This window comes from Ruditapes philippinarum, unplaced genomic scaffold (assembly GCF_026571515.1).
Source record: "Ruditapes philippinarum isolate M1 unplaced genomic scaffold, ASM2657151v2 ctg3331_1_1_1_1, whole genome shotgun sequence".
NCBI classification, from domain to species: Eukaryota; Metazoa; Mollusca; class Bivalvia; order Venerida; family Veneridae; genus Ruditapes; species Ruditapes philippinarum.
In genome coordinates this window covers 38006-49448 of record NW_026856814.1, presented here as the reverse complement: position 1 = coordinate 49448, position 11443 = coordinate 38006, and the positions used below count along the sequence as shown (strand labels likewise).

The following is an 11443-nucleotide window of genomic DNA, read 5'->3' as shown; positions in this document are numbered from 1 at the left end:
TTAAATTGATTGTAAAGTGCTCTTGTTTTGTAATGCAATTAATTGTAAATAGTTGAATATAACGTATATATGTTTTATAATATTCAGTCGGAAGTTGTTCAGTTGGAACCCTGTAATTGTTTGTTGTTACATTTTCTAAAGAATGGATTATACTAGACAGTTTAAATGGAAATGATTAAAGCCATGTATTTTGGGCATCTCCAATACACCTATGGATTTTTTTAAGTAGTAAAACATGTATATAATAAACTAAAGAAAACGTAACGAACCTTATATATACTTGTTCAGACCCCATGATCTATTCTAGGATGTACTTTTTCTACTTTAATGCAAACTTATATCCTGTTGAATAATTTAAATGGACTTAACCATCTTTCGGACTGGAAAAAAACGTTTAGTGAAAATAAAAAAGAACAATGCAATTGTTTCATGGATAGATTCTGTAGGTAAGATTAAAATGATTTATTATCAGATTTAGGGATACCAATATCACTACAACAATCTGTGAAGTTAAGGTCACTGCATGGATGTACAGGCTGGCCTGGCTCTATACTTCGTTGTTGAGGCTTTGCAGTTTCACTTTTTTTACATTGTATAGGTAAAGGGAAATAGATTGTTAGTGCAATTTTAGATAAAAGCAAATAGATTATTTATGCATTGTATAGGTCAAGTCAAAAAGATTATTTATGCATTGTATAGGTAAAGGCAAATAGATTATTTGTGCATTGTATAGGTAATGGCAAATAGATTATTTATGCTTTGCATAGGTAAAGGCAAATAGATTATTTGTGTACTAACGTCAGGGTATTCTTTGATAGATATGTAGTATTAGGGCTTTTTTGATATAAATATATATTTAAAGTATAAAAGAACAGTAATTACAGGGTTTCAACTGGGAACTTTTTTCAACAAGTTCTTTTTTTATATAGAATGTGTAGAAACATTCCGATAAGAATGCTCATAGTCTCCCTTATGTTTTTTATGTTTATTTTTTCTGTCAGATGCTCAGAAAAAAATATTTAAAAATATGTATCACTAATTCTAAGCATAACAGATGTTCTAAATATATTTCATCACTTAAAAATGAGATATACTGGATTTCTATACGACTCACTGCAGTGCAGGGAATTTACTTTATTATTTTTTACTTTAAATTGATTAAAAATACCTTTGAAATACTTTTTTTTTGCATTAAGACTTTTTTGTCATGTCAGTTTGTATTATAAACCATTTTAAAAGATTTTACTTTCAAGTGATAAAAATAATAGTTTAAGTATTCTATAACATTAATATTAAATTTGTTTTCAAACCTAATCTGTCTCGGCTGTATGATTTTGTTAAGATTATATGATTGTATCTCTTGTATGTGTTCTAATATTTGTAAAGCTTGGCACCAGTCATTAGTAACATCCCCCTACCACCGCATTCAACTCATACCCAATACAATGTTTGGGACTTTGAATTTGGGACTAGCAAAGCCTAGGTAAAATGAGAGGAATCCTATTAAAATATTAGTTGATTTCTAGGTACAGAGGGTAAGGCTATATTTCCCACTATTTTTTGCAAGAAAAAAACAACATTCACCATGTAAAGTTGGCTAAGTGGGTAGGTGAAAATTCCACTTATTTACTCTCTTCCCAACTACCTCTCTTTTTTTTTTCTTTTTTTTAATGCGTTTATTTAAGGTCACCGCCGGAAAGCCCATATGGGCGACGGTACACTCAAGTCAGGCCATCCTAGAGCGTCCCGCCGAGATTTTTTCGTCGATTTTTTTTTAATCAGCTTTTGTTGGTGGAGGAAGACCCCAGGTGCCCCTCCGGGCATTATTTCAGGCATGAGCGGGCACCCGGGTAGAACCACCGACCTTCCATAAGCCAGCTGGATGGCTTCCTCACATGAAAGATTTCGACCCAAGTGAGGATCGAACCTACAGCAGTGAGGGACCAGTGATCTCAAGTCATCGACCTTAACCACTCGGCCACGGAGGCCCCGAAACTACCTCTCTCCTACTCCCTTCACTTTTTATAGTACACTTCCACATGATGGGATATAATGAGGGCGGAGTAACAAAAATATATGGTAGTGGGTGGAGCTACAAATGACTGATGCTTTGAGTAAAGCTACTTGTTTTCAATTGAGTGTGAAAATATTCAACAAGTTGCTCATTTTAAAACAACAGAAATTTTGATTTAATTTGATTCATTATCTTTATAGTGACTATATGTTATATATACAAATATATTATCTAAAATAGCTAATTTATAAAATCAATCTTGTATTTCTATATGATTTTAATAGTATATGAGATTTTGTGTCTTGTTATCAGACACTCTTTTTTCAAATATCTTTTTTTTTACAGTTATGGACTTCCATAGTTCCTCATATAGAACAGTTTTTGATCGTGAAAAGTAAATCCTCAAATGTTAGCCAATTGCTCTATAAACATTTTCTGAGTCTGTTCATGTACTAGTATTTTCTAAGGCACATACTAAATCAGCAAAAAAATGGCATTTACTAGACATTTTATTTTACAATGTATTGTATTGTATTGAGTATTGGAAGATGGACAGTAATTGATTATGTAACAGTCAATTGATAATGATTTTTAAAAAATTATTCATGAATGTTGGAAAATATTTCAAAATTTTCTCAAACAATTCTGTTTGATAATTTGAACCAGGATATGGTAATATTTCAGAGAGCAATGAAAACTTAGCACTCAACAAAAATTGCAGTTTGTATATATAAATGATAGGACCATTTTTTCCTTAAGCACCTGTTAATAAGTTTTGCAGCCTCGATTTTTATAGTACTGTACATACTTGCTTAGAAGATGCAGCCCCAATTTTAAATTATTTGGCTGAAAGGCCAAACATCGGCTTTGACTTGTAATACGCAACAAGTTGTACCCCTATGTACAGTAACTTACCTGTAGAGTAATATTGTGTTTGCATTGGCACAAGGTGACAAATATCAACTGATGAGCAACATTATAATATATCAAAAACTAATGTCAGAAGTTTGATGATGTTGAATCATCAGAATGGAAATTATTGGAATAATTTCAATTTCCTTCAATAAATTCCTTGATTGTTGATTTTTCATGAAAATCAATCTGGTGCTATAGCAATGTCATATTTTATATACATACATATATACATTTACTCTAGACTACCTACAGTATTTATTATCAATACTATTATATTTTCCTTTTCATGAGTGAAATTGTTTGAAGTCATCTTTTGCTTTTATTTTTGTACGCTAAATTGTTTCGTTTTTTTTTTTTCATATTCAGTGTAGAGAGCTTTAAAGCAGCACTTTTTCAGATTGTTTTAAAGATTTCTAAAAAAAAAAGTTGTCAAATAAAGTTTATTTATGTAGTACTTACGAAATGGGGCGTCCATGGTCGAGTGGTTATGGTCATTGACTTCAAATTATTTGCCCCTCACAGGGACTTTGGATTCTTTCACGTGAGGAAGCTATCCAACTAGCTTACGAAACATCAATGGTTCTATTCAGGTGCCGCTTCGTGCCTGAAATAATGCATGGGTGGGCACCTAAGGTCTTCCTCCACAAGTAAAGCTGGAACGTCGCCATATGACCTATACTGCGTTGGTGAGGTGTAAAACCCAATCAAACAAATATACTTCATGTCCTCATAAATTTAAATTACCTATAACGTTTCAAAATCAGTTGATGGAGCCTCTACTGGTTAAAAATATGATGAAAAAAATAGTTGGTCACTTTACTTGTGCATAAAGTATGTTAATACATTTCTTTTAATATTGATTTGTTTTAAATTTCTTCAATTTATCATGCAGCTTTGAGATTCTGTTAGGTTTCATTTGCATTGATTGTAGAAATTACTTTGATATATTTTAGACATTTTGCTAGTTGATTTAGTTAAATGGCTAAAAAATAACTTTCTTATTGTATAAAATGTTTCTTAGGTTTTGTTTACTCTAGAATTTCCGACAGCTTTCAATCATATATGCATATAGTAACTTTATTTATCTTTCTTCTCTTTGTAATTTCCAGTAATTTCACATTATACACATATAATTCACAGTTCAGATGTGCCAAGTAGTTATATGTATGAATTGATTTGTATATTTGTACATGTATATTTCCTAATGTTTGATTTTTTTTGTCTGATAAATAGAAAGTTCTCATATAAGATAAATTGTGCAGTTTTGATCAAGGAAGGTGTGGCCTGATAAATTGTGTAGTTTCGATAAAGCCTATGAATCGTTCAGTTTTGATCAAGGAAGGTGTGGCCTGATAAATTGTGCAGTTTTGATCAATGAAGGTGTGGCCTGATAAATTGTGCAGTTTTGATCAAGGAAGGCGTGGCCTGATAAATTATGCAGTTTTGATCAAAGAAGACATGGCCTGATCAATTAATTTTGATTTAGGAAGGCGTGGCCTGACTGATATTCACACCCATGTTTCTCAGTAGTTATTGAGTCTAGATTGAAACAATTATTCACAATTATAGGGAATTTTTCTTTTTGATTATATGTATTATGAAACATAATAAATTTACTAGATTGTTTGAATACTAGATTATTTGAATTTTGCCATATCTGTATTTTGATATTTTTTGACATTTGTTTTCTTTAAGGTTAAAAAATAATATTGTTGGAAAATTGTATAATTAGTCTTACGCAATTAGCAAAGAATTACGTTCATTTTACTGATAATTAACAAAATGATGGAAAGATATTCTGTGCAGAGTAATAGTATGTGATTTTGGTTTGTTAGTGCAATTTTATATGGTCAGTGTTTGATTTTATGTATTTCTTATTATATTTCTTTCTTTCTGTGCTAGATCTGAAACCTTTTGTTTATATGACAGCACTAGTTAAATTAAGGGTGTAAAATATTTTACTTAAAGGCCAATTTTTAACCCCTTACCTGCTTGAGCAGAAAGTGTTGCGCTTTTGGCATCAGTATCAAATTTCTTGGGAAAAAAAGGAATAGAAATGCTTAGCATTAATTTGAATACCAGGCATATAATCATGTTTTTTTATCAACACTCAATGTGGCGTATATTTGATTTGTTTCATTGATTAGAAAAACTGTTACAAACTAATACTTTCTTGTTTTACGTTGTGTGCAAATAATTATGGACAAAGTTACACAATTTTTGTGCCATTTCTCAAAATTTTCTCTATAGTTTGAGCAGGTGTTTACAGCATTTGGCTCCATATTTCACGTTTTGATTTTCGAACTTTTTGAGATATGTATTCTAAATGCTTTGTCCTGTTTAGAATCACTTAAAGGGTACAGAACAAATCTTGTATGTATTGTGGCAAAAATCACATCTCAATTAAAAGAACTGTAAAATTTTGTGAAAATTAGATATGAGTATGTCAAATAATCTCTGTACCCACTTAGAATAGCTCTGTTTGCTAGATGTATTGTGTTAACCAATGATTTTCATGTGCACAGAGAATGAAAAAATACTCTTATGACCATCAGGGTATAATTAGACAGTTTTTGAAATCTTCCAAAATGTATGCTCGATCACTTATTAAAAATGCACATTTCCAAAAATCTGTTTTCTAATAGATTGGTTTTGAAGTGTAATCAATTATGTATCGGAAACATAATGTAATGTTAAGGCTTTGATAACAAATGATACCAAAACCTTTAGTCTGAACATTAAAAATTTGCCAGGTGTAATATATAGTTAATGTACCAGTTATGTACCAGTGTATGTTTTTTTGCGAGTCCTGGCTTATGTTGATTAATATTCTCTATTCTATATCTACTGTAAGTTATTTCTCTGTCTTCCAACTGCCTGTATGTTGAATGAAAGTATGAAATAAACTATTGAATGCTATTATAGTTACATTTTGATTTTACATCATCTTTTTGATGCCTCAAAATGCAGGTATATAGTTTAATTTATACAAATTCATTTTAGTCCAATTGTGTTGGAAGCTTTAAGCTTATTGAAACACTTCTCGAATGTGTTCCTGGAATCAACCATTACTGAGCATAGAATTTAAAGTTTCTTGCTCAAGAAAACAACGACTTGTCCCCGACAGGGTTTGAACCCACGTGTTTAGCAATCCTTAGATTACTAGTCTGACGCGTTAACCACTTGGACAAGCCGCCACTGCATAAAGTTATAGTGGCGAGTCAATTTGTACGAGTGGTGTCCACTAAATAACAGGATCATCAAACAGAACAATAGACTTTCATTACACCAGGACTTTTTTTTCGTATATGTGGGCTCTGCAAATCCAAAATAAGTGGACAGCTCTGAAACAATTTTGACAATGACAACAAATTGAAATTTTGTCCCAGACATGACTACTTTCCTTGTGAGTAACACTACACTTGTATTTTCTATTGATACACCTGTAACACATAAAATCTATTATTTGTCAACGAAGTCAAAACGTGTATCTTCTTACCATCATCAATAAAATTTCTCATTCTTTAAGATAGGTATTGTCATATTTAATGTCAAATGGATCCGTTATAGGTACGTTACAATGGTTTCCAGAAACTGGTGCCTTTTACAAAAGACTAGTTGATGATAGAAAAGAAGAAATTGTCACACTGGCTAGAGCTTTTCCAGGACTGGCATCTGACCAGCCAGCTCTACCGGACATATTTTGTTGCATGTAAAATTATTGTCTTTGCCATGTGGGCATTTGAACTCTGTGTTTTAGGCAAAAGCAAATAACTTATGTTGATGTAAAGGGAAGCTTTCAAGCTTTTGCATGAGCTACAAACAAATGGATAAATGACAGCTGGCTCTGAAAAATATGTCTTTTTAGCTAAACTTTTTCGAAGAAAAATTTGAGGTATTGCTAGTTAGACGGCGCGTGCACGCGCCGTTTAGTAGATATGCATTTGTCCGTATAGCAATGGGGGGAAATATTAGACTTGATTTTTTGCATTTTTTTGTTTCAACAAAATCAAATTGTTTTCAAATTTTCTAATAAAAATAGCTTTTCTGATGTACAACATGTCACAGAGCTTTAAAGGATTAAGATAAATGTTTAACTGAAGTGATAGTGTCATGTCTGAACATCATATTCTTTTTATATTTATCTTATTTTATCTACCTAATAAATAACTGCCAATGAGCCAGTCTGTAGTCGATCAGCATGCTGCTTACTGCCTACTGTGTACTAGACAGCCTGCTGCTCACTGCCTACTGCTAACTGGACAGCCTGCTGCTCACTGCCTACTGCTAACTGGACAGCCTGCTGCTATCTGCCTACTGCTAACTGGACAGCCTGCTGCTCACTGCCTACTGCTAACTGGACAGCCTGCTGCTCACTGCTTACTGCTAACTGGACAGCCTGCTGCTATCTGCCTACTGCTAACTGGACAGCCTGCTGCTCACTGCCTACTGCTAACTGGACAGCCTGCTGCTCACTGCCTACTGCTAACTGGACAGCCTGCTGCTATCTGCCTACTGCTCAGTCTAAGTCTATGTATGAATCAAATAGAAGTATTCCGAATGTACACACATGTGCGCACGCCATTTTGTTGAAAAACTTGCTGAGGAAAACTTTGCGGAAAACAATGGTAAGTAAATTAAAAAGAAATATTTTATAATTAAGCCTAGTAATTTGTACTGTCGAAATTCATTGCAATGACTTGTGTATATCCCGCCATTGCACACTGCTTCGATTATGTTATGGAATGGTTCCACGTGCCTCATTGCACAGGTGATTGATAAACAGTTATAGTATATGAAACTCGTTAGTTACGGGAGTATAACACTGGCTGGGGCGACATCTCGGAATGTTTCTGCAAAAATATTGTCTTACATTTCTCGACATTTTCTTAGCAGAAACACCCCTTGATGCCGCCTCAGCCAGTGTTATATCCTCGTAACTAACGAGTTTCATATACTATAACTATTACTTAAGACAATGAAATAAAAAGACGGACGTCCAGCAATATATTGACTAATCTGTTTTCTTTCCTGTGGTTTTAATGCCTTTATCATAAGTTATAAAAATCAGAATGTAACACAGGCAATACTGCAAAAACTAAGACATTAATTACATGCGAAAAACATTACATTGACTCAAATTTAGGATACCGCAGTTCATCATATTGTTAAAAAAATACTAATATTACTTTTTATTAATAATGCCCATGTAACTCAAAGATCTTTCAATGATTTTATTATGCATCGACTTTCCAATTATAAAAACAAAGCACTGAAAGCGCTGAAGTAAACATTGCTTGATAATATAATCAATTTTTGTCATCAAGGCCATGTTGTTTTTAACCTGCTGGCCTCAAAAAACAATAGGGGTCATCTTCTGACCAATATCAATGTCCCTAACAAGTGACTCACACCAAGGCTTTTTTCTTCCAAAGTTATTGATGAGACAAGGAAGATGTGATGTTCCATCTGTGTATTGCTAGGCAAGCTGATAGATGAGCAAAATAAAGAAATCATTTTTTGAAACACCGTTAAATGGACTGCAGTATAGAATATTGAAACAGTTCTATCGAGTCTTCAGTGATGCTACCTAATAAAAGGCATGACAAAGTCAATTAATTGAATCCCCCTACAAGACTTAATTACCAAATTATAGTACATCCTTTTGTATAGCTTTCCATGTTACAGATCTATGTACTGTACTTTGATGCATTAATATATATATTCTGGTGTGTTGTCTCCATCTCTACACATTAATTTTCAAATGAATTACTTTATCGTTTATTAATAAAAATGAAATCTATAATCAAATCAATTCAAATGTACTGTAATATTTTCATTATTGTTACATATAGTCTTCATATACAACCTTTCCAAGAAATTTATTTATATTGGACAGCAAGTTAACAAGGTTTTTTCCATAATCAGGCTGTGTTACCAACTTCTTAACTTTAGATGAACCATTCACAATATTGAGCTAAAACATTTTTCTGTTTTTGGCTACTGTGACCTACTTCTGATTTTCAACCAAGATGATCCATGTTCAAACTCGGAGCAAAGCCTGTCACACACATTCTTACATTGTACCAAGTTTTGAGACAATTGGGGCAAAAGTGTGACCACAGTGTTAACAAACTAAATTCTGAAATTCTCAAACATTTGAATGAGTCTAATATAATGTTCTTTAATTTTTAATTTCTAATTTCTAGGTATGTTATTTCCTTTCTCTTTGCATAGGTTGGTACCTTTAAACACCTTCAAATGAAGCATGCATACCTTTGGTCATGCAAAATCTTTGATTAAGTCTATTTATTTTTGAACAAGGGCAAGCTTAGAGAACAGGGTCTAAGATTATGAAATAAAAACGGCTACCATTGGCCAGTCACAATTAACATTGGTTTTTGATGAAATGAATTCTTAATACCAGTATTAGATTGATGATCATAGATCAAAAGCATAGCCTGAAGTATGGAAAAGAGAAAACTTTTTGTTTCAATATTTTTATTTTACAAAAGCAACACATGAAGCTGGATAATTTATTATACACATATATACATTTATTATAGTAAATAGTGTCTTTAAATGTAGATAAAAAATTATGCTCATACCGTCTTAATACTAAAAGTTATATTTTCACCAAAATTAGAATGAAAATTGTCTTAAATGATTGAATGAATACTTTAAAGGGCAGCTCTTTTAGAAATCTCAACAACACACGTGGTATTTAATACCAGCTTTTGCATGAAAATTATCTTGAAGTCCGTAATGGTTATTCTAATTTACAATGGTTTTTTTCCAGCCTGGTGCACCAAAGTTCCCACCAAAGACATTTATTGTAGATCTGATACATATGAACCTGTAAACTTGCTACCATTCGACACACCTGAAGCACACACCTACAAAAAAATCTAGTGAACTTCATAGACATTTTATTTAACTTGTTTTATTATCATTAGGTGAAGAATCCTCTAATGAATTTAGACAAAAAATGTTCAACAACTAAATTAAAAAAACAGAACAGAAAACAGTTTTATTTATGTAGAAAAATTTGTCATTACTTTTATTCTCCTTATTTACTGGCTTATTAAAACCTGGGCCGTAGAAGATTATCAAGTAACAGTAAATTCTGTGTAAACAAAAACTTGAGAAAAATATCACCCTTTCATAGGAAATATGAAAATTTGAGTTTGGCTAAATTGACCGTTCTTCAAACAGACATGTTCTTGCTTTTTTTCGAATTATTATTTTTAATGATTTAACACAGACATGATTTACGATGAATATGTGTTAGTTCGAGCAGTACATAATTTCCTAGGATAACCTTCGTAAATATACTTAGCCAGTTATAGCAGCATTTGACAATGTTAGAAATATCTAAAAAAATCTGGAAACTATTTATATCCCAACCCAATTCTTTTTATATATTGTTGATTTCGTATTTGTTTTGTTTACACCGTTTTGTATTATATATTTTATAAATATTATTAAATAATAACTGTGATATGTTAATGATCTAAACTTACTTTATAACTTAGAAATATAATATGTTACTTACTTTACTGTAGAAGAATTGACTAGTTTTATTGAAGCATTATGAAGCATGAAGTTTTGTTACTAGTTTTTCAGAAATCGAAAAAGTTCAAGCCATTTCCAAAGTAGTACTTTTCAATGTAAGTTTATATCACTGATAAATATTGAAAATGCACGAAGAAATAAAATGAAATAAAAAAAGTAAAAACATAACTTTAGTTGATTTTTTTATTATTTTTTTTTGTATACAAGAGGGTCATGATGGCCAGAAATTGAGGTAATAACTAATATGAAATTACATTATGAAATAAATGATGATCTTTTGCACATGTTTCACTGAATCATCTCTGACAAAAAGTGTTTCGGCTGTTCCAGTTGTCTGGCTAGCTTCACGAACATCGTCAAACCTTTTATTGCTTTTTACTGACACACATAAAAACTACGACAAAATAGATTAAATTTAGTCCTAATCATCAATTTGTATTCTCGAGCTACATTTTTTCATTTAGTACAATTTAATTTATTTCCACGAAATGGAATAAAAATGCTATAATTTATGACAAACAAAGTTCTGCTTCGGTACTCGCAATACCACTTTTACCAGTACCAGTAATTGCAGCATGACCCGACTCTGACTCGAATCCACAAATCCTGGGTAGAGAGGCAGACACCTTAACCACTTAAAGACGGCTTCATCAACTTATTAAGTCGAGTCAGGGAAAAATAATGGAATTATCAGGAATATTTTTATATAGAAATATTAGTGATCACTATTATGGAAAAGATGCTAGAGTTATGAGCCTTGTCATATATGACGTTGGTGATGATCAAAAATTAAGTTAATGATCTCAAAAATTACAATGATAAAATAAAAACTTTTTGAAAAAATTTAGACCAAAGGGGAAAGAACTCTTGAAATATAGGTAGTAAAGTTATGATGACGGGATAAAAATATCATATACATTAACTTTTTTCAAGACAAGT

The 11443-nt window shown here is 32.0% G+C and overlaps 1 long non-coding RNA gene across 1 annotated transcript; it reads left to right on the top strand.

Annotated features, from left to right (window-relative positions):
- The first annotated feature begins 399 nt into the window (after positions 1-399).
- LOC132747764 (uncharacterized) lies at positions 400-5365 on the top strand. The gene is made up of 2 exons (XR_009628159.1): positions 400-4206; positions 4272-5365. It is a non-coding gene; the product is annotated as an uncharacterized LOC132747764 (long non-coding RNA).
- Positions 5366-11443: the final 6078 nt, after the last annotated feature.